General features: G+C 42.0%; 1 long non-coding RNA gene across 12 annotated transcripts in view; it reads left to right on the forward strand.

The window, feature by feature from the left end:
- Window positions 1–23529, forward strand: part of LOC147001803 (uncharacterized) — a 129664-nt gene that overhangs the window by 6173 nt on the left and 99962 nt on the right. For 9 of the 12 annotated variants that reach the window (XR_015044637.1, XR_015044636.1, XR_015044631.1 and 6 more), the window contains one exon: window positions 15843–15904. The exons of the other annotated variants lie outside the window; for them this stretch is intronic. This is a non-coding gene — a long non-coding RNA (uncharacterized LOC147001803). The remainder of the gene's footprint in view (window positions 1–15842; window positions 15905–23529) is intronic. 12 annotated transcript variants of the gene reach the window in all.

Genomic DNA, 23529 nt, shown 5'->3' on the forward strand with positions numbered 1-23529 from the left:
TCTTTACTCCTTCCTCTTCATGATGTACTGGTCAATCCAGCCTGCACTGTGCCATTCTATGGGGCACCTTCTGCTTTAACTAACCTGCGTATAACATAGCAGACATTCAGAATTACAGTGGGAACTGGTACATATGCCAGGCCTTTAATCCCAGCCCTTGGAAGGCAGAGGCATGCAGATCTCTGAGTTTGAGGCCAGCCTGTCTACATATCAAATTCCAGGACAGCCAGGACCACACAGAGGACACCCCCCCCCATTGTGACATGTGTGCAACAAGAGCAGAGCACTGGGTACTGATTATTGTCATTTGAACCAACTCCTTCCATCTGAGCTCTCTGCGATCGTGTGAGATTTCAGCCCCATCTTCCATGAGAATAAACCTAAGCCAGCTAGGGCTGGTGACATCACAACCTTTGGGAACAGAATTTGCTACTAGGAATTTTGTTCTATTGAATCTGAATAGAACAAAAGAGTAAGCGGTAACATAGAATTCATTTTACTGGTATCAGTAAATGCCTCGAGTCTAGTGTTGGTTCATGGAAGGACTGGATCTAAAGTCCATTATGGCAGTTAGAGTACTCTTTTATTTCTGTGCCTGATCGTGGAGATTAATACCTAAATCTCTGTTGCTGTCTTGTTTTGTTTTGTTTTTGAGACAGGATTTCTCTGTGTAACAACAGTCTTGGCTGTCCTGGAACACTCTCTGTAGACCAGGCGGACCTGGAACTCATAAAGATCCACTTGCCTCTGCTTCCTGAGTGCTGGGACTAAAGGCATGCGCCATCACACCCTGCTATGTTGTCTTTTTAATGAGTCAGATTCTTCACTTTTCCTATGGGTTCCGGGAAGTCGTCTCAATGACATTCATCTTTTCCCTTGTGACTCGGAATCTGCTTTGTTTGCAGATAAGATTTGCTCACAAGAGCCCAGACCATTTTTATCACATAGTTTACCAATCTTCTCCTCTGACAAGGAGAAAATCCAAGTGGCAAGTGTTCTGTGGGGAAGCACTTTTAGGGGATGCAGATGCTGTAATCAGAATCCATGCTCCTGGACATTTTGACTGAGCCTTGCTGGAATTTGTTGTATTTCTTCAAATTGTGTTGCAGTTTGCTCTGGTCCCATAGTTGAGTTCATTTGCATTCTAGTGCCAAGGATGTTACTACCAGAACTGTTCGTTCACGTTGTGAAGAAAGGCAATGTAGAGGTCAAATTGGTGATGACTATTCTTCAATTGTGAGATAAAGAGCTGGATAGTTTTAACCCTCCAAATCCTAAACCTGCTTTACCATGTAAATGCAATATGCACTTTGATAAAATCTTTTTGATATTGTTTTTAGAATCAACTTTACTACCTAAAAGAAAATATACCATACCTTCATGTATCCACTATCACATGACTTTCAACATTTTTGCCAACTTTATTTTATCTATAATCACCCCCTCCATCTAAAATGTTTTGTGAAAGTCCAAACACCTTGTCAACTTCCTCATGAACATTCCTTGTTGATTGAAAATAAGTTCTGGCCACGTCTCTATGTCAGAGCTTCACCTAGTTCTCACTATTACATGAAAACTATCTTCAAAGTGATTCAGAAATTAAAATGGACATGGAAAGACAATTTAAAAATGTTAATATATTTATTCTATGTGTATGGGTGTTATGCCTACATGTATATATGTATAACATGTGTGTGCCCTTGTATGCCAGAAGACATTTGATCTCCTGGAACTGGAGTTAATGGATGGTTGTGAGCTACTATGTGGGCTCTGCAAACCAAAGCTGGTCTTCTATAAACATAACATGTGCCCCTTAACCACTGAGCCACCTCTCCCGCCCATTGCAAGACCATGTAAGAGATTATTTATCTGGTGATTTGAGTAACCATTTCTAATTGATCAGGCACTTTTACTATGTTCCTTATAATCAGTCCATCTATTTTTTGTTTGAACAAGGGCAAGCAAGATTTTTCAAAATTGCTTTTAGAAATTGTCACAGTGTTGGTTTATAGATAATTGCTTAGGTTTTTTTTTTTTCTTCAGAAGAAATGCTAAAGTTCAAGGCTATTGAATCTCAATAACAAACTAGTTTGTAAGTACCAATGAATAGCAATTTCCATTTTCTTGAAAGCAAAACTTTGATTAGCCTTACTGCTTGCCTACCTGGAATATGCAAATTGAAAAAATGCTTTGCTTCTTGGCAGAAACTTGACAATTTGCCATGAAGATAATAAATTGATCCCCTTTCAAAGACTCAGGGGGAGGGACCAGGAAGTGCCTCATGCAGTCATATGCTTTTTATAAACTTTACAAAGTAAGATATTTTAACTTCAATCAGATAAGCCAAGTGAAGTTTTCATCCTGATATCTATTCTATCATAGTTCCTTTGTATGTTGGTATTGTTGGAGAGACAGAAGGCATTTCAGGATAGAACTACAGGAAACTGAGCCTTGATCACAGTTAGTTATGATGATAGAGCTCTTATAGGTGGCAGGGCCTTGGTACAAGTCAGTTGTCCTTGGTATGGGCATGGCTTCTAGAGATTTCCCCACTGATCTTTCATGGACTTATTTGACATGGAGATACTGGGCTACACATCACCTGCTGATTAAAGCTGCCCTGTGTTCCTGATCACAGGGTGTGCATGGAAGAGGAGAATTCAGGAGTGGAGAGAATGGAGCCAGAGGGAGTTTGGAAAGATAGGATTTCCAAGAAGCATAGTTTCTACAGGAGACAATATTTGGTAATTCTTTTCCTTACCTGGCAACAGTCTTAATCGTACACACGACACTACCAACGATGAGCTATGACTCAGAAAAGAACTGTTGTAGACCATATCAAAGTAGAGGCTAAGAATCACCCATGCTAAGCAGCTCATTTCTATAGAATACATAAGTATAAAAGGAGTGTGTCAGAGTAAAAGGTGACTCAGCCACTCTGGGCACTGCATTTTTATAGAAAATACCAGTACACATTATGTGTCAAATAGACTGGGAAAGTGCACTTTAAAATGTAGAAAAACAGAGAGAGGGGTATGACTCAATGTCTTATGCTCATTGAAAATTTGATGAGGTCTTCCGGTCAGAAAAGCACCGGGGCAGCTGGGGCGCAGGGTCGGCTGACACTCGCCAGCTACCCACAACACCCGCCACAGGATCTTAAGACTTCTGGTGAGTGGAGCACAGCTTCTGCTCCAATCCAATTGCGCGGGACCTGAGACTGCATTAGTTAGGGAAGCAGAAACCGGCCTGAGTAGGACCACAGGCCTCATCCGGCCCGCCGGGGTAGCTGGAGCGCAGGGTTGCCTGACACCCGCCAGCTACCCACGACCCCCGCCTCAGGATTTTGGGACTGCTGGTGAGTGGAACACAGCTTCTGCTCCAGTCCAATCACGCGGGACCTGAGACTGCTCTGGTTGGGAAGAGAGAAATCCGGCCTACATAGGGCCACAAGCCTCTTCCGGTCAGAAAAGCACCGGGGCAGCTGGGGCGCAGGGTCGGCTGACACTCACCAGCTACCCACAACACCCGCCACAGGATCTTAAGACTTCTGGTGAGTGGAACACAGCTTCTGCTCCAATCCAATTGCACGCTGGACCAGAGACTGCATTAGTTAGGGAAGCAGAAAACCGGCCTGAGTAGGACCACAGGCCTCTTCCGGCTGGACCAGCACCGGGGTACCATCAGCTACCCACGACCCCCGCCGCAGGATTTAGAGACTGCTGGTGAGTGGAACACAGCTTCTGCTCCAATCTTTAAACAGTGACAACGATAACAACTAACCCCAGAGATTACCAGATGGCGAAAGGTAAACGTAATAATCTTACTAACAGAAACCAAGTCCACTCACCATCATCAGAACCCAGCACCCCCACTTCGCCCAGTCCAGGGCACCCCAACACACGGGAAAAGCTAGACACGGATTTAAAAGCATATCTCCTGATGATGATAGAGGACTTCAAGAAGGACTTTAATAACACACTTAAAGAAATACAGGAGAACACTGCTAAACAGGCAGAAGACAATAAAGAGGAAGCACAAAAATCCCTTAAAGAATTGCAGGAGAACACTGCTAAAGAGTTACAAATCCTTAAAGAAAAACAGGATAACATAATCAAACAGGTAGAAGTCCTTACAGAAAAACAGGAAAACACATCCAAACAGATGATGGAAATGAACAAAACCATACTAGACCTAAAAAGGGAAGTAGACACAATAAAGAAAACCCAAAATGAGGCAACACTGGAGATAGAAACCCTAGGAAAGAAATCTGGAACCATAGATACGAGCATCAGCAACAGAATACAAGAGATGGAAGAGAGAATCTCAGGTGCAGAAGATTCCATAGAGAACATCGGCACAACAATCAAGGAAAATGTAAAATGCAAAAAGATCCTAACTCAAAACATCCAAGAAATACAGGACACAATGAGAAGACCAAACCTACGGATAATAGGAGTGGATGAGAATGAAGATTTTCAACTCAAAGGACCAGCAAACATCTTCAACAAAATTATAGAAGAAAACTTCCCAAATCTAAAGAAAGAGATGCCCATGAACATACAAGAAGCCTACAGAACTCCAAATAGACTGGACCAGAAAAGAAATACCTCCCGACACATTATAATCAGAACAACAAATGCTCTAAATAAAGATAGAATACTAAAAGCAGTAAGAGAAAAAGGCCAAGTAACATATAAAGGCAAGCCTATCAGAATTACACCAGATTTTTCACCAGAGACTATGAAAGCCAGAAGATCCTGGACGGATGTTATACAGACACTAAAAGAACACAAATTCCAGCCCAGGCTACTATACCCAGCCAAACTCTCAATTAACATAGATGGAGAAACCAAAGTGTTCCACGACAAAACCAAATTCACACATTATCTCTCCACGAATCCAGCCCTTCAAAGGATAATAACAGAAAAAAACCAATACAAGGACAGGAACCACGCCCTAGAAACAACAAGAAGGTAATCCCTCAACAAACCTAAAAGAAGACAGCCACAAGAACAAAATGCCAACTTTAACAACAAAAATAACAGGAAACAACAATTACTTTTCCTTAATATCTCTTAATATCAATGGACTCAACTCCCCGATAAAAAGACATAGACTAACAAACTGGCTACACAAACAAGACCCAACATTTTGCTGCTTACAGGAATCTCATCTCAGAGAAAAAGATAGACACTACCTCAGAATGAAAGGCTGGAAAACAATTTTCCAAGCAAATGGCATGAAGAAACAAGCTGGAGTAGCCATTCTAATATCTGATAAGATTGACTTCCAACCCAAAGTCATTAAAAAAGACAGGGAGGGACACTTCATACTCATCAAAGGTAAAATCCTCCAGGAGGAACTATCAATCCTGAATATCTATGCTCCAAATACAAAGGCAGCCACATTCATTAAAGAAACTTTAGTAAATCTCAAAGCACACATTGCACCTCATACAATAATAGTGGGAGACTTCAACACACCACTTTCACCAATGGACAGATCATGGAAACAGAAACTAAACAGGGACACAGTGAAACTAAGAGAAATTATGAACAAATGGATCTGGCAGATATCTACAGAACATTCTATCCTAAAACAAAAGGATATACCTTCTTCTCAGCACCTCATGGTACCTTCTCCAAAATTGACCACATAATTGGTCACAAAGCAGGCCTCAACAGATATAAAAATATTGAAATTGTCCCATGCATCCTATCAGATCACCATGGACTAAATCTGATCTTCAATAACAAAATAAATAATAGAAAGCCAACCTTCACGTGGAAACTGAACAACACTCTTCTCAATGATACCTTGGTCAAGGAAGGAATAAAGAAAGAAATTAAGGACTTTTTAGAGATCAATGAAAATGAAGCCACAACATACCCAAACTTATGGGACACAATGAAAGCATTTCTAAGAGGAAAACTCATAGCTCTGAGTGCCTCCAAAAGGAAACTAGAGAGAGCACACATTAGCAGCTTGACAACACACCTGAAAGCACTAGAACAAAAGGAAGCAAATTCACCCAAGAGGAGTAGACGGCAGGAAATAATCAAACTCAGGGGTGAAATCAACCAAGTGGAAACAAGAAAAACTATTCAAAGAATCAACCAATCAAGGAGCTGGTTCTTTGAGAAAATCAACAAGATAGATAAACCCTTAGCCAGACTCACTAGAGGGCACAGGGAAAGCATCCTAATTAACAAAATCAGAAATGAAAAAGGAGACATAACAACAGATCCTGAAGACATCCAAAACACCATCAGATCCTTCTACCAAAGGCTATACTCAACAAAACTGGAGAACCTGGATGAAATGGAGAAGTTCCTAGACAGATACCAGGTACCAAAGTTGAATCAAGATCAGGTTAATGATCTAAACAGCCCTATATCCCCCAAAGAAATAGAAGCAGTCATTAATAGTCTCCCAACTAAAAAAAGCCCAGGACCAGATGGGTTTAGTGCAGAGTTCTATCAGACCTTCAAAGAAGATCTAATCCCAGTTCTTCACAAACTATTCCACAAAATAGAAACAGAAGGTACTCTACCCAACTCATTCTATGAAGCCACAATTACTCTGATACCTAAACCACAAAAAGACCCAACAAAGATAGAAAACTTCAGACCAATATCCCTTATGAATATTGATGCAAAAATCCTCAATAAAGTTCTTGCTAACTGAATCCAAGAACACATCAAAACAATCATCCATCCTGACCAAGAAGGTTTCATCCCAGGGATGCAGGGATGGTTCAATATACGGAAATCCATCAACGTAATCCAGTATATAAACAAACTCCACATGATCAGACAAAAACCACATGATCATCTCGTTAGATGCGGAAAAAGCATTTGACAAGATCCAACACCCATTCATGATAAAAGTCTTGGAAAGATCAGGAATTCAAGGCCCATACCTAAACATGATAAAAGCAATCTACAGCAAACCAGTAGCCAACATCAAAGTAAATGGTGAGAAGCTTGAAGCAATCCCTCTAAAATCAGGGACTAGACAAGGCTGTCCACTTTCTCCATACCTATTCAACATTGTACTTGAAGTCCTAGCCAGAGCAATTCGACAACAAAAGGAGATCAAAGGGATACAAATTGGAAAAGATGAAGTCAAAATATCACTTGTTGCAGATGATATGATAGTATATATAAGTGACCCTAAAAATTCCACCAGAGAACTCCTAAGCCTGATAAACAGCTTCGGTGAAGTAGCTGGATATAAAATTAACTCAAACAAATCAATGGCCTTTCTCTACACAAAGAATAAACAGGCTGAGAAAGAAATTAGGGAAACAACACCCTTCTCAATAGTCACAAATAATATAAAATATCTTGGCGTGACTCTAACTAAGGAAGTGAAAGATCTGTATAATAAGAACTTCAAGTCTCTGAAGAAAGAAATTATAGAAGATCTCAGAAGATGGAAAGATCTCCCATGCTCATGGATTGGCAGGATCAACATTGTAAAAATGGCTATCTTGCCAAAAGTAATCTACAGATTCAATGCAATCCCCATCAAAATTCCAAATCAATTCTTCAACGAATTAGAAAGTGCAATCTGCAAATTCATCTGGAATAACAAAAAACCTAGGATAGCAAAAACTCTTCTCAAGGATAAAAGAACCTCTGGTGGAATCACCATGCCGGACCTAAAGCTCTACTACAGAGCAATTGTGATAAAAACTGCATGGTACTGGTATAGTGACAGACAAATAGACCAATGGAATAGAATTGAAGACCCAGAAATGAACCCACACACCTATGGTCACTTGATCTTCGACAAGGGAGCTAAAAACATCCAGTGGAAGAAAGACAGCATTTTCAACAAATGGTGCTGGCACAACTGGTTGTTAACATGTAGAAGAATGCGAATCGATCCTTTCCTATCTCCTTGTACTAAGGTCAAGTCTAAGTGGATCAAGGAACTTCACATAAAACCAGAGACACTGAAACTTATAGAGGAGAAAGTGGGGAAAAGTCTTGAAGATATGGGCACAGGGAAAAAATTCCTGAATAGAACAGTAATGGCTTGTGCTGTAAGATCGAGAATTGACAAGTGGGACCTCATGAAACTACAAAGCTTCTGCAAGGCTAAAGACACCATCAATAAGACAAAAAAACCACCAACAGATTGGGAAAGGATCTTCACCTATCCTAAATCAGATAAGGGACTAATATCCAATATATATAAAGAACTCAAGAAGGTGGACTCCAGAAAGTCAAATAACCCCATTAAAAAATGGGGCTCAGAACTGAACAAAGAATTCTCACCTGAGGAATACCGAATGGCAGAGAAACACCTGAAAAAATGTTCAACATCCTTAATCATCAGGGAAATGCAACTCAAAACAACCCTGAGATTCCACCTCACACCAGTCAGAATGGCTAAGATCAAAAATTCAGGTGACAGCAGATGCTGGCGAGGATGTGGAGAAAGAGGAACACTCCTCCATTGTTGGTGGGATTGCAAGCTTGTACAACCACTCTGGAAATCAGTCTGGCGGTTCCTCAGAAAATTGGACATAGTACTACCGGAGGATCCAGCAATACCTCTCCTGGGCATATATCCAGAAGATGTCCCAACCAGTAAAAAGGATACATGCTCCACTATGTTCATAGCAGCCCTATTTATAATAGCCAGAAGCTGGAAAGAACCCAGATGTCCCTCAACAGAGGAATGGATACAGAAATTATGGTACATTTACACAATGGAGTACTACTCAGCTATTAAAAAGAATGAATTTATGAAATTCCTAGCCAAATGGATGGGCCTGGAGGGCATCATCTTGAGTGAAGTAACACAATCACAAAAGAACTCACACAATATGTATTCATTGATAAGTGGATATTAGCCCAAAACTTAGGATACCCAAGATATAAGATACAATTTGCTAAACGCATGAAACTCAAGAAGAATGAAGACCAAAGTGTGGACACTGTGCCCCTTCTTAGAATTGGGAACAAAACACCCAGGGAAGGAGTTACAGAGACAAAGTTCGTAGCTGTGATGAAAGAATGGACCATTTAGAGACTGCTGTATCCAGGGATCCGTCCCATAATCAGCTTCTAAACGCTGACACCATTGCATACACTAGCAAGATTTTGCTGAAAGGACCCAAATATAGCTGTCTCTTGTGAGACGATGCCGGGGCCTATCAAACACAGGAGTGGATGTTCACAGTCAGCTATTGGATGTATCACAGGGCTCCCAGTGGAGAAGCTAGAGAAAGTACCCAAGGAGCTAAAGGGATCTGCAACCCTATTGTTGGAACAACATGATGTACTAACCAGAACCCCGGAGCTCTTGTCTCTAGCTGCATATGTATCGAAAGATGGCCTAGTCGGCCATCAATGGAAAGAGAGGCCCATTGGACTTGCAAACTTTATATGCCCCAATATAGGGGAATGCCAGGGCCAAAAGAATGGGAATGGGTGGGTAGGGAAGTGGCGGGCGCTATGGGGGACTTTTGGGATAGCATTGGAAATGTAATTGAGGAAAATATGTAATAAAAATATTAAAAATCAAAAAAAAAGAAAATTTGATGAGGTTTATGGTAACTGTCAGACTTAAAGTATTTGGAATGCTATGATTTCTTTGCTCATTTTTAGATTAATATATTTTATTGTACCTATTTTTGTATTGTTAATTCGTTTTCCTTCAAGCTTTAGCTCTTACGTGAATGCCTTCCTGTCCCTTCTAGGCAAACCATTCAGAATGAAGGCTTTCTCTTTGAGGTGATCAATGAGAAAATTGCTTCTTCTCCTATGTTATAAACGGCAATTGACACATCTCTGTTATTAAGACAACAATCACTTTTTCTTTTATTAATGAAACATTTTACTGTCAGTAATTACAGCAGGAAATTAAACTCATAAGGAGGAGTCAGGGTTTCATTTGGTGCCACTAAAGTTTTGTTTTTAATTTTAGAAAGGTGATTTGAAAGGCCTTGTCCTCAGGGGGACACAGTGGTGCACACCTCTAACCCTAGCACTTGGGAAGCACAGGTGGGTGGATCTCTGTGAGCTTGAGGACAGCCTGGGCTACATGACAAGCTTCAGGACAGCCAGGGCTGTGTACAGAGACCCTGTCTCAAAGAGAGAGAGAGAGAGAGAGAGAGAGAGAGAGAGACAGACAGACAGACAGACAGACAGACACAGACACAGAGACAGACACAGAGAGAGGACAATACTCACTTACTAAAATTAATTGTTTTGAGAACAGTGCTTTAAAGTTGCCACAATCTTTATCTTAATATGAAGGATTCTGACTTTGGGACTTGAGGCTTTTCTCCTTTTAAAAACTTAAACTGGAAAGAAATAAGGAATATATATATGTGTATGTGTGTGTGTGTGTTGTTTGTGTGACTGTGGGTGTATATGAATGTATGTATGTATGTATTATAAATATTTTTAGAGGTTGGAGAGATAGCTCAGCTGCTAAGAGCACTGGCTGCTCTTCTAAAGGCAGGATCAATTCTAGGACCAACGCCCACCACCCACATAGCTGGTCTCAACCATTTGTAACTCCAGTCCCAGGGAATCCTATACTCTCTTCTGGCCTCGGAAGGAACTGCATACATACAGTGTATATACATACACATAAGGGCAAAACACCCACACACATAACATAAAAATAAAGGCAATTTTTTTTTTTTGAGACAGGGTTTCTCTGTGTAGCCCCGGCTGTCCTGGAACTCACTTTGTAGACCAGGCTGGCCTCGAACTCAGAAATCCGCCTGCCTCTGCCTCCCAAGTGCTGGGACTAAAGGCGTGCGCCACCACGCCCAGCTAAAGGTAAAATTTTAAAACTGTGTTTTTATTGCTGTTTATTCTCCTTTGAAATGAATTGTCCTGGTTAAAACTGGACAGTATTTCACTTCTTCTTCTTCTTGAAGATACATAAGGCTATTGCTGATAATATTCAGTAATATCTATGTCATTTTTCCCCAATAGGATCTCACTAATCATTTGGGAAAGAGGGGCTTTTTCCCCTTTGTATATAAATTTCTAATTCCAGGTCTTGTGTGTCATTTCTATAAGTAGGGTCTTGAAAACCATTTCTTGATGAAGTTTAATTTAGAAAATGGCCACTGATCCTTTTTTTTAGAAATCTTTCTTCGTTACTTGAAGACAATTGCCCTACCTTGCTACTGGAACAGTAGAGGCTAAGAATCCCCCATGCTAAGCAGCTCATTTCTATAGAATACATAACTATAAAAGGAGTGTGTCAGAGTAAAAGTCTATTTCTCTGCTTTCTGCATATTACTGATTGACAAATATTTGTCATTATGAAATTGCAACACCTATAGCAACCTTTTAGCTCATGGACCGCAGACTTCTAGAAAGACAGTTCGTTTTTTAAAAAATTATCTGACTCTGTTGTGATGAATATTTATCAAATGGTCTTGAAATAGTATACAGGTGATACAAGGCAATGGTTACAAGGCAAGATAGGCTTGGGGTTAATAATGATTGTTTTCTTATATGGCATATGAGCTATGGATATAATATCTTGGACCCAGACTCCCTTACATCTTTCTGGAAATCAGCTTTGTTAACTTGACATCCTTCTTATATAGTAAGTCTCACTCTGACATTGTTTAGATTAGCTAGGATATCCCATTTCCAACCCCAAACACTAGAAACAATAACAGCAAAACTCATGCTAGGATTACTAATATGTTTTCTTCCATCTAACATTTAATTGGCAAATTGAGGTTTTCTTCTCTAAAAGCTGTACTGTGGGGTTTTGCAAGTACAGCTCTGTGTGGAGCCCTTTGTCCAGCACGCACAGGCCCCGAGTTTGGCCCCACACACTGCAAACCAAGTCTGTTCTTTCCATTACAGATCTTGACTCTGCCTGGTTTCAGTTCCCTCTGTTTGTATCAGCAGTCTAAAGCGACTGACTGATGTAATAATACTATTAGAGATAAATGTTGGTGCCTACTCCATAATAAAGTAAATAAAACTCCATGTAACTCCATTAAGGCCACCCCAAATTACATGTTGATAGTGTCTACTGCCTCCGCCAGACTACAAGCCCGGGCTGTGCTGTGAGGTTGCTACGTTCAGTCCACTTTACATTTTCCTGCTTCATCTAGGCCAGAGCATTGCATGTGGTGAGCGCTCCAAAATGTTTATGGGTTGGAAATAAACAAACACATTTAAAATAGGATTTGGAAAGCACTTCCTTCACAGATGCAGCCTTGGGGTTCAGTTGGCTCCAGCCAGGCCTCCCAGAGCTTCCTGCTGCACACAGTCTTGTATTCAACAGAACTTCAGAGAACAGACCAAGGGCAGGGGGCCTGGGTTTGGTTAGGTCTCAAGAAGGGCAGGCGTGGCTCCTCTAAAGGAGAGCAGGATGGGGGCGGAGCGCTGGGAGAGCTGTGGCTTCCTGGTCAGGACCTATTGCTTCTGGGTGGGATGCTCATCTATCTACTCGGGCATTATTGTCATAACTGTGGATATAGGTACATGCTATGTTATGTTATGTGCCCAGGGCAAGGCTAGTGTTTCTCAAGTGTCACTGGGTTTCTAAATATGTTGGTGCCTTAATAGCATGCAGGCCCCGGTTCAGCAAGTCTCTGGTGGGCCCTAAGACACGTTCGCTCCAGAAAGTTTACTGATGATAAGCCAGAACTTCTTTAGGCCGTCTCTGTGTATCATATACTTGCCATCTGTTTCATCTCTGTGTATCTAACTACTATACATTCAAGAGATCATATGCTTGCTATCTGCTTGCTGAAAAGAACTTCATAGCTCCATGTTTTATAGCTACATCATACAGACTCCAGTGCAGAACTTAACCCTTAGAAAAGAATTAAGAAACATTTTCCTTTTCTCCTTCTTTGTTTGTTTGTTCTTAACTTTAAGAAAAATTTCAAAATTTTACCTTTTATATTAAAAGCTGAAACACTGGAGGACCGAGAGCACACACATAAGAGTTATAGACATTCACAATGGGAGAGGATTTCCCAGTGGACTCTCTGCATCCTGAATGGTCCCAGGGTCAGGCTTCAGAGAACATCAGAAGTCGGGCTGTTATTTAAGCCATATGCCATCTAAGTTACCAAATGTTGTGGTTTCAATAAGAATGGCCACCATAAATTCATACATTTGAATGCTTAGTCATCCGTTGGAAAAGATTAGGCTTAGCAGGTGTGGCCTTGTTGGAGGAGGTGTGTCCCTGGGGGCATGTGCTTTCAGGTTTCAAAAACCCATGGTGGGTCCAGTCTTTTACTCTCTGCCTGAAGATCAGAAAGTAGCTTTCACCTGCTGTTCCAGCTCCTGCCTGCATGCTACCAGGCTTCCTGCCATGATGATAGTGGGCAAACTCTCTGAAACTATAGGCAAAACCCCAAGTAAATGCTTTCTGTTATAAGAGTTGCCTTGGTCATGGTGTATCTTCACAGCAATAGAACACTGAGTAAGATACCAAGAGAACATAGTTAATTTGTAGGTATAAGTAGCATCAGTAAAGATGTGCATAGTGGCGCACGCCTTTAATCCCAGCACTCAGGAGGCAGAGGCAGGCAGATCTCTGAGTTAAAGGCCAGCTTGGGCCATATAGTGAGTTCCAGGATATACAGAGGTATATAGTGAGACCTTGTCTCAAAAAACAAAATGTAAAAAATTAAAGTTATTGTAGAAATCTGAGTTAGTTATACTTCCTGGACAATTGGACACATGGAATTCCTTCCTGACCTCAAGAATCCAGTTTGCTTGACTTAGCTCTTCAGTTTTCAGAGTCCAAGTATACACTGATTTCTCAGAACACTAACAGGTTCTTGGGAATCCAGGCACAGAAAAACATGCCAGGGTGAAGTTCACAGATCCACGTTGGTTGTGACTTCTTGCTCATTCAATGGAGATTAAAATTGACCCTGTCACTCTGTAGCACAGTGTTATGTCTGACCCTGTGCAAGATGAATATGAAACCGGGAGACGGTATGGTAAAATTTTGTCTTAAGGAAATCCTACTAAAGGAAGGAGAATTTCACCGTCATATGGCTTTCTTTATACTATGAACCACCCCCAAACCTGCTTGGTGGGGTTCACACCCTGGCTGGACATGGGCCTCTTTTCCTTACCCCCACTTCCCCAGGGCCCCCCCCTTTTTTTGTTCCCACAACACCCCTCAAGTGTCTTCTCTCCCTTGACAGGACCCAGGCTCTCATCTTCCTCTGCCCTCACAAGATGAATGGGAGCCTGAGAACCCAGTAAAAGCCATGCTGGACTCTTGCAGTTGCGACATCTGGGGACTGGGGAGGCGTGTTGGCCTAAAGCTCGGAAAGCTGTTGTGACATCCTTGTTCTCACAATAGGTGGCCTTTTAGCTCCCCTGGGGACTGAAGTGCCACCCAAGCTGACAACTGTGAAAGCGGAAGAGACCATGAATCGAGGAAATGTCCAGACCAGGGGCCCAAAGCTTTAAAAAATATGTGGGCTAAGAAATCAGTACCAGAAGATCACAGGCCGGTGATGCCTCCAGTACTTTGTCACCATGAATTTCCTTCAGCTTTGATCTCAGTTGTGGGAGCTCTGGAACCCTAGGGTCTCACTCACAAGGAGCTTTAACCTTACCCCATAACAATGCAGATTCTCAGGCCTCCTGTGAGATCTAGTGGTTATTGTCCAGAGGTGGAGTCTGAAAAATCCATTTCTTTTTCTGTTTCTTTTACCCCCCATCTTCCTTCCTTTCTTTTTCTTCTCCTTTCTTCTCCCTTTCCCTTCTTTTTCTTTCTTCTCTTGTTTTCTTTTGTCTTTTCTTTTCTTTTTTTCTTTTCTTTTCTTTTCTTTTCTTTTCTTTTCTTTTCTTTTCTTTTTCTTTTTCTTTTTTCAAGACAGGGTTTCTCTGTATAGCCCTGGCTGTCCTTGGACTCTGTAGACTAGGCTGGCCTCGAACTCAGAAATCTGCCTGCCTCTGCCTCCCAAGTGCTGGGATTAAAGGCATGTGCCACCATGCCCGGCTTGTCTTTTCTTAAAAAAATAAAAAATAAATTAAAACCTTCTTAGCTGGAGGTGATATCAGTCTTATAATCCTGGCACCTGAGATGCTGAAGTAGAAGGACTGCCATGAATTTGAAGCCAACCTGGGCAACATAACAAGCCTGAGGCCAATCTAGGATTTAGAGTGAAATCCTGTTTTAACAAAACAAAACAACCTCATATGCCTTTCCTGGCTGGGCAGGAAATGCTGTGGATGGGCGGTTGTGACAGTGAGTTTTCTGTTGTCATGTCTCAGGGTCCTGATGGGCCAGGCTTTGATGTCTTGTCCCAGCATTCCTGGCGACTCCCCTTCCAGAGGACTCAAGGTTGCTCTGGGGAGGAAGCCCAGACTGGGATCATGAGATAGCACAGCAGAGGAGGAGGAGCCAGAAGCTCTGCCATACAGGTACAGAAGAGAATATAGGGGCTCCAACAGAGACATGCGCATCACTGATCTCTGTGCTGATGCTGCAGAGAGCATGAGAGTCAGAGGAGGCAGGAAGCTGTTCTCAGCAACAGTGAGAGAAGGAGGGAATGGGATAAGTCTAGGGAAGGAAATGGTTCTGATCTGACTGTAGGCAGGCTAGCTCCATTCATCTCAGTCCCCTTCATCTACAAAAGAAAACGCAATAGTCTGAGCTCAGAATCGTGCACCTCTGTGTTGGTGAAGGTGTGGAACTAGGTACCTCGCTGGAGGGAAAACACTCAGAAGCCACATCTTTTAACTTTTCTTTGGACTGAGCACATAAGCTGAGCACTTTATACTAAAATTAATTTTTTTTTTTGTCACAGACATTGACCTTGATATAAAATAACCATGTTTGGCTTCCTCTAGGTTTCCCACATATGAATGCTTTCCTTTGTACAATCCAGTTCCTTTGATGTTCAGGTTCCTAGGTAAGTCAGTTTCACTGCTGTGCTGTGTGCAGCCAGAAATCTGAGGGCCTCGGGGTGTGTGTGTGTGTGTGTGTGTGTGTGTGTGTGTGTGTACTGATTTGATCCTTCCTCAGTTGGAATTCTTTAGTTTTTTTTTGTTTGACTTATTTACTCTGTGATGTAGTGCAGATCCAAAATGGCTCCCAAAGGTCATGAGTTGAAGGCTTGGTCCTTAGAATGTTTTTTTTGGGGGGGAGGTGGTGGTAGGTTAAAGAGGTCAAGACTAGTGAAAAGTCTTCCGGTGACTCACACGCATGTCCTGGACAGGGACAGTGGGCCCAAATCTCTCCTTGGTTTCTTTTGTTTCCTGGCCAAGAAGTACAGATCTTGGTTCTGCTATGTACTCCTGATTTGATGTGATATTCTGTTTGCAAACCAACCTCCCAAATCTGTGAGCTAAATTAATCCCCCCTCCCCCCCTTTTTTTTTTTTATAAATGAGTTTCTCACAAGGCATTTGTTACAATAACAGAAGGCTGACTAAATAACAATGACCCACGGTACCGTGATATTCTTGAGGGTACAGTAGTGGCACACACACCCTCGAGGTAACCCACAGCTCTCAAATTGGATGTAAGGCCAGCTCAACAAGGGAGAATCGTGCCCGATACTGGAAACATAGCCAGCTTCCCTGGGCTAGTGAAGTCATGGCTCTTGGAGGAGAACCTCCCACTGCCACATTAGTACAAGCCTAATTCCTAACTGTATTCTAAGTACATCCTTACATCCGTAGGTGAGCAGTAGTTCTCAAGCCTCCTCAAAGAAGCATCCCTGTCAAAAGAGACCCATACAGAAAGCTAGAAAACTGAACAAAATGTAGAGTACGTGTGGCCATGTGGAGCCCAGCCCCAGGGGGAGCCCAGCTCCAGCTGATACATCTATAGTCCCCAAGGCTCAGGGCTCAATGAGGTAAGGGAGGCAGAAAGATTGGAAGAGACGGCAAACAGGAAGGTTGCTATGAGATTTTGTCTCCTGCTATACCCATGAAGTCTCACCACCACGGTTTCCTAAACAAGACCTCAACAAGTACAGCTCTAATAAACATGCTACCATGGAAGGGGGAAGGCTGACTGGGGCTCGATACAGAAAGCTAAGGAAATCTGAGAGTGGGGGAAATAGTCTACTGCAGGGGGAGAATTCCCAGACTGGTTACACAATACCAGTGGTCAGCCCTGAAATCTGCTGCATACTACTAACATTGTATGGGCTAAAAAGGTTGTAGTTAATATGTAGGAACACACACACACACACACACACACACACACATTCACACATGCACAAATTAAAGAAGAAATGGAGGACATGATTTTGAGAGAGAGCAAAAGTGGGTGTGTACAGGAAAGGTTTAAGGGAGGAAAGGAAAATGATGTAACTATATTTTAATCTCAAAAAATTAAAAATACTTGTTTTCTGAGTATAGACAAGCTCACTAATGCAGTCAACACAGATCTTTTTTTTTTCATTTATTGACATTTCCACCAGAAGTAAAAAGCAGGGGGAAACAGAGCTCAAATATCCAGGTTGACACTTTTTAAAAAAATATTATTATTTACCAGCTTATAGAAGACGGCAGAAACAACACAATTCATAATGGTTATTTCTAAACCTTTACAACTGGCATTGCCTTCTCCTCCTCCTCCTCTTTTTTTTTTTTTTTTTTAAATGGGGTTGAAATCTCCCCTGTTGAAAAGGTTTTGATATGACTCAAATTCCCCAGGACCTCATTTGGGTCCCCAGGGCATACGAGTTCTTAATGTACCTTTGAACCTGAACACCCTGCTTATTGTTTCCAGACCCTGAGCCATCACTGAGTGACCCTACTCAACTGCCAACAGTGGCTAAGGGATGCTATATTGGTGGCCTATTGTTCCAGCCTGGCAGACCCTGGAAGACATTTGGAACATGTTTTTTAAGTTTGAGGTTTTAAAGGGAGTATTTACAGGGTCAGCTGTTTAATGTTTTTTTCACTAATTAAACTAATCCCTTACAGTCTGCCTCTCCTTTGTGTTTTATATTTATTGTGATCTACACAATGTAGCGAAAATATATAAAGCCTTTACCACGGTAAGAAAAACATAATAACTAATTAAATGACGGCATTATTACATACATTTTTGCCAGGCTCAGTTTAGCCAGATGGTCCTCCTTGCTCTTCTTCATTTTGAACTGAAGGCTCCCTGGCTTGTGCCTTTGGGGCACGGGCAATTAATAGGTCTTTGTTCCCAGTGGGCTTTCCATACCCCTGGCCCAGCCCCCTGAGTGATGTATTGGTCTAGGGGTTTTATTTTCCTATCCCCTTTGGGGCCTTGTGGTCTCTGTTGAATTTCAGGTCTTAGATTACCGGCTACAGTGGGTGGCCCAGGCTGCCTTCCTTTCCCTAAGCACTATAGAGCCGTGAGCGAAGACCATGCATGTCTGGAGGCAGCGCAGAGTGGCCACCAGCTGGGCTCTGGAGTGAAGTTCCACCCTAGGTTAGATGATTCCTGGAAAGATGATATCCAGAACCAGCACGCTCTTTGTGGGACTAATGAGGCACCGATGTGTCAGTGCCCTCTGGTTTTCCCTGGAGATGTTTATATGCAACTGTTTTATGGAATCTGTCTACCACTCCTACGGAGAAGATGTGTGTAGATGATTTAACTTAATGACTCCGTCCAGTTGAACGGTAATGCGCTTTGAGAAGTTTTGAAAGTGGGGAAGAGAGGAGAGAGGAAAGGCTTGTTTCCCATCTCACTCCAACCATTTTCCATTCCTGGGGGGAAGAAAGGCAGGTCTGAGACTCGGGCAGAATTAGTGCAGGATGCACACTGCTCCATTTTATGATGTCTGGCAAGGGAAGCATGTTAAGTCAGTTAAATCTGGTTACTTGGCTCTTCCAGGCATGCTGTGCAAATGAGGCCTGAGCTGGGGGGGGGGTGATGGGAATGAAACATATTTGTGCTGAGGTGGTTTGCTTTATAAGCAGGACAGGCAAGCAACACCTGGAGTTTGAGTTGTTTCCTAGTGACCCGAGGGTTAGCTTGAATACTCCGCAGATGAAGAGTCAAAGAAGTCTCGGCCTCACAGGCTGCTATGGAGTGGCTCTGCCTGGCATCACCTTGGCTCAGTCCCTACTTGTTAGCTACCAGCAATGTGACTTTGGACAAATCATGAGATTTTCTCTCTCTCTCTCTCTCTCTCTCTCTCTCTCTCTCTCTCTCAATTCCCTACCTCAGAAGAACATTGCAAGAACTGCATGGGAAAGCAGATGTGGTTGCTCTTTACAACCCCTAAGACAGCACAGGAATGCACTGAAAAGAAAAAGTGCTCTTCAGCATCTAGAGAGTGTTATTGCCGCTAGAACATGCTAGTAGAAAGACCTATTCCAAGGTTTTGATATGACTCAGACCTATTTCAAGATGGCAAGATTAGGGCTTCATTGACAAAGATGACCTAAGAGTTACGTGCAGTCGAGTTGGAGGCAACTCACATGATGCTTGAACCACAGTAGGACTAACCCCTTGGTGTCTTAGCAACAGAAACAAGCACAGGGAACTGCAGGGAGAAGATGAAGAAGAGACGATGATAGCTTTCTTGATACCAGCTGATCATGTTCTGGTCACACTGAGCTAGGTCCTTACCTTCTGCCATTGTTAGTCCTCAACTTCTCTCCAGGAAGGCATCTCACGACCACTATATTTCAGTGCTCCACCCCAACCCACGTCCCATCTACACAGTATGTCTGGAAGAGCCAAGTATAGACTCCACTCCGATTCTTACCTGCATTAAATAGAGGCAAAGTGCTGCAGTGGGGAATAAATGTTCTGTCCATTTATAAACTGGCCACAGTAACCACCAGCATTTCTTAGGATCATCTAGGAAAAGAAAGCGTGGAGGAGAGCACCATACCATGTGGCTTATTGTAGCTGATTGAGCCAGATGAAAGACGGCCATTTAGAACACAGAGTTCTCCAGAGATCTTTGATCCTGTCTTTTGATATTCCAGGGACATATGTTGAAGTTCAAGCTGTCTAAGTTAGAATTTCATTGCTGTGAAGAGACCCCATGACTATGGCAACTCTTATAAAGGAAAAACATTTCACTGGCGGGGCTGGGTTACAGTTTCAGAGGTTTAGTCCTTTATTGTCATAGTAAAGAGCATGGCAGCATGCAGATGAACATAGTGCTGGAGAAAGAGCTGAGAGTTCTACATAGGAAGGAGACTGTGTCCCACATTGAGTGTAGCTTGAGCATATATGATCTCAAAGCCGGCCTTCACAGTGACACACTTCCTCCAACAAGGCCATGCCTCTAATAGTACCACTCCCTACAGAAACACATTCAAGCACATGAATCTATGGAGCCATTCCTATTCAAACCACCACATAACCTTGTAGCTTCTCTGCGTTCCCCAGTTTTGATTTCCAAGCACCTCCTACCTTGTGGTATTCATAATCATTCAGACTTGTTTAATGTATTCTACTTATTCAGCATACTTCATTAGGAAGAGAGAGGGGTTAGTTTTGTTGTCTCAGGACTATGTGTATCATCAGATAAACTAGGCAGTGATCTGCAAGGTCAATGACAGTAAAAGCATGGTTCCAAATCTTCCCATAGGTCTGCCCATTTGTAAAAGCATTAGTTCTGATTTGGAGGCTCTGGGAATTGTGACGGATGAGTCCCGAAAGCAACGCCCCACACTGTTCTTGCTGGGCAGGTGGCCTCTCTGCTGCCCAGCTGTTGGTGTAGAGCTCTCATACTCACCTGTTTCTGGTGCTACTCACTGCTATACTTTACATTTTGATGAAGGAAAAGATGTAAACAGAAGGAAGTTAGAGCTATCCAGTTCTTCATGTAAGACTTTTTATTCTTGGTGATTTTGTCCTGTTCTTTAGTTGTGATTACAACCAAATCACCAAACATTAGGAAGTCCATGTTACTGATGGAGGATACATGTGTAACAAGGTGATCCTGGTTTATACATTCGCAGTAGTTTCATTGTGCTTAAGATGCTTTGCCCTTTTGATTACATTCCCCAATTGCTGGTAGCATAGAAATGAGAATACCCATTCTATGGGCTTTGGTAGCTAATAGTTACCTTTGGCACACATATCTGGATCGGTATGAGGGAGTTTATTTGGAACATGTGTCAGGATGCGTAGGGCTACTCTATTTATGTGGGTGAAATGGATGTCTCTGGAACGGGTGCTTAGCCACCAGTGTGTGAGGGAGATCTGGAGGGAGATGTTGGTCAAGTCACCAGGACCAAACGTCGGTGCACAAAGCATTTCAGGAAGTGCACGATACAGAAAAACTGAAACAACTAATCCCATTTGGTGATCAAAGGACTTTTTTACTGATGCCCCACTTTCCTTTCTGTTGCTGTAATAACGCACTCTGACTATATGCAATTTAAGGGAGGGAAGGGTTTATTTGGCTTACATTTCCAGGTCTTAGTCTGCTGTTGAGAGGAGTTAGCAAGAGCTTCAAGCAGAAAGCATGCTTGCTATGTCGCTTATGAGCACATGGATTGCTTTAACAGCTTCCTAAAACAGCCCTGGACCACCTACTCATAGAGTGAATCCACCTACAGAAGACCAGGCTCTCCTGTATCAATTAGTAATCAAGATAATCCTCTGCAGATATTCCCTCGGGCCAATCCAACCTAGGAAATTCCTCAGTTGAGGTTGTACATCAGGTTACTTCATGCTGTGTCAATTAACAGTTAAAAGTTAACTAAGCTAACCAAATGCTTTGTATTCATTCTTGATGAAGTACTTAAGGGGACTATTCAACTTCCAGCTTTTCTGTTATGGATGATGTCTGTGATAGTTCGCTAGCTTTGATTGTGACCTTGACACAATGAAGAATCACCTGGGAAGTGAGTATAAATGAAAGAGTGTCTTCATTGGGCTGGCCTGTGGGCATGTGTGTATGTGATTGTCTTAATTAAGATAATTGATTTTAGAAGATTCAGCCCAGTGTAGGTGGTACCACTCCCTAGGCAGGGATGCTGATTGTATAAGGATAGAGAAATTGAGCTGAGTAGAAGCAAGCAAGCAAGGATAGATGCATTCATTTCTTTCTGCCCCTGTGGTATGTCTAGCTGTTAGAAGCTCTTGGCTTGGCTTTCTCACAATAATGGGTTATAACCTGGAGGTGCTAGCTGAAATGAACACCTTTCTCAACTGAGGTGCTTTTGGTCAGGATATCTGAAATTAAATGAGAATACACTCTTTGTCTTGAGGATAACACCTGCAATGAGTAATCTTGATTGTTATGGGACAAGATTTAGAATCACCTAAGAGACAGACATTTGAGTATGTCTATGAGGGTATGTGTAGAGGGCCTTAACTGAGGTAGGAAGTCCTACTTTGAATGCGAATAGTTCATGGGCTGGGATCCTAGAGTGAATAAAAAGGAGAAAGCAAGCTGAGAACCAACCTTCATCCCTCTGCCTCCAGACGATATATGCAATGTGATGAGCTGCCTAGGAATTGGTACCACCCATACTGGGCTGGGTCTTTTAAGATCAATCCAGCTGCCACACCTTCCTTAACATGATGGACTTTGCCCTGAAACCGTGAGCCCAAATAAACCCCCTTTTCCTTATGCCAGGTATCTCATCCCAACAGTAAAAATGCAATTAATACAACATTCTTCCTAGGTGATTTAGAATGTGACATAGGGAGACCCTTACCCTAAGGAGTGAGGAACTGGTCCTCCCAACTCGGTTATTTCCCGGCCATCTGACCTTGTCACTTAACCATTCAAAGCCTTAGTTTTTTGCTTTGATCACTTCACAGAGTGGCTGCGACCATAAACTAAGCAAAGCAACTTGAAAAGTTAGCTAAACATTATGTGACTTGAAGATCTGATTAGGCTTTTAAATATCTTTATAATTTTAGAAGAGGGCAAATTATGGTTGGCATGAAAATGGAATCTATAAAATATATTTTTATATTGTTCAAATAATGTTTATAGTAAAGGCATATATATTAGAGTGCTTTCATATTGTATGAGCCATTTGTGATTATAAAAAGTTTATCAATATGGCAAAGACATCTCATATTGGTTTGACTTATCACTTATCTCTTTATAATTAATCAAATAGGTGGATATATCATATAACCACACTGCATAAAACATTAAAGGCATGCTTTTAAAATTGGTGGCAAAAGTGAATGAAAAGTTATATCATGGCTGCTTCACACTGTTTAACATCCATATCATTGCTTTACTTAAGGAGAACTACAAAATTATGATTAAATTGATATGAGTGATTTCAATTACTCAGAATTACATAACAAAATCTACTCATTCAGATTGCTTCCTTAGGAACATAGAACAGTCATTTGTGTTTTAGCTCATGACATTTGAAACTTCTTTGTTCAAGTGCCTTGTGGATCACAAGACTGTAATTTTCAAAGCCATTTACAGCCATTGCTTCACTCACTGTTTACATGGCAGAAGTCTCCTGTATTTTCACTTCCCTTGCATAGCATAGGTGGTAAGATGCTGGTGATTGGAAAAACCCCAATCGAAGCAAAGGCTAAAGTTACCTGAGACTATACTGTCTCATCAGCTTCCCACGCAGCCCACAGGCGT

Source organism: Mus caroli, unplaced genomic scaffold, assembly GCF_978045245.1.
Source record: "Mus caroli unplaced genomic scaffold, Mus_caroli_1 scaffold_12, whole genome shotgun sequence".
NCBI lineage: Eukaryota > Metazoa > Chordata > Mammalia > Rodentia > Muridae > Mus > Mus caroli.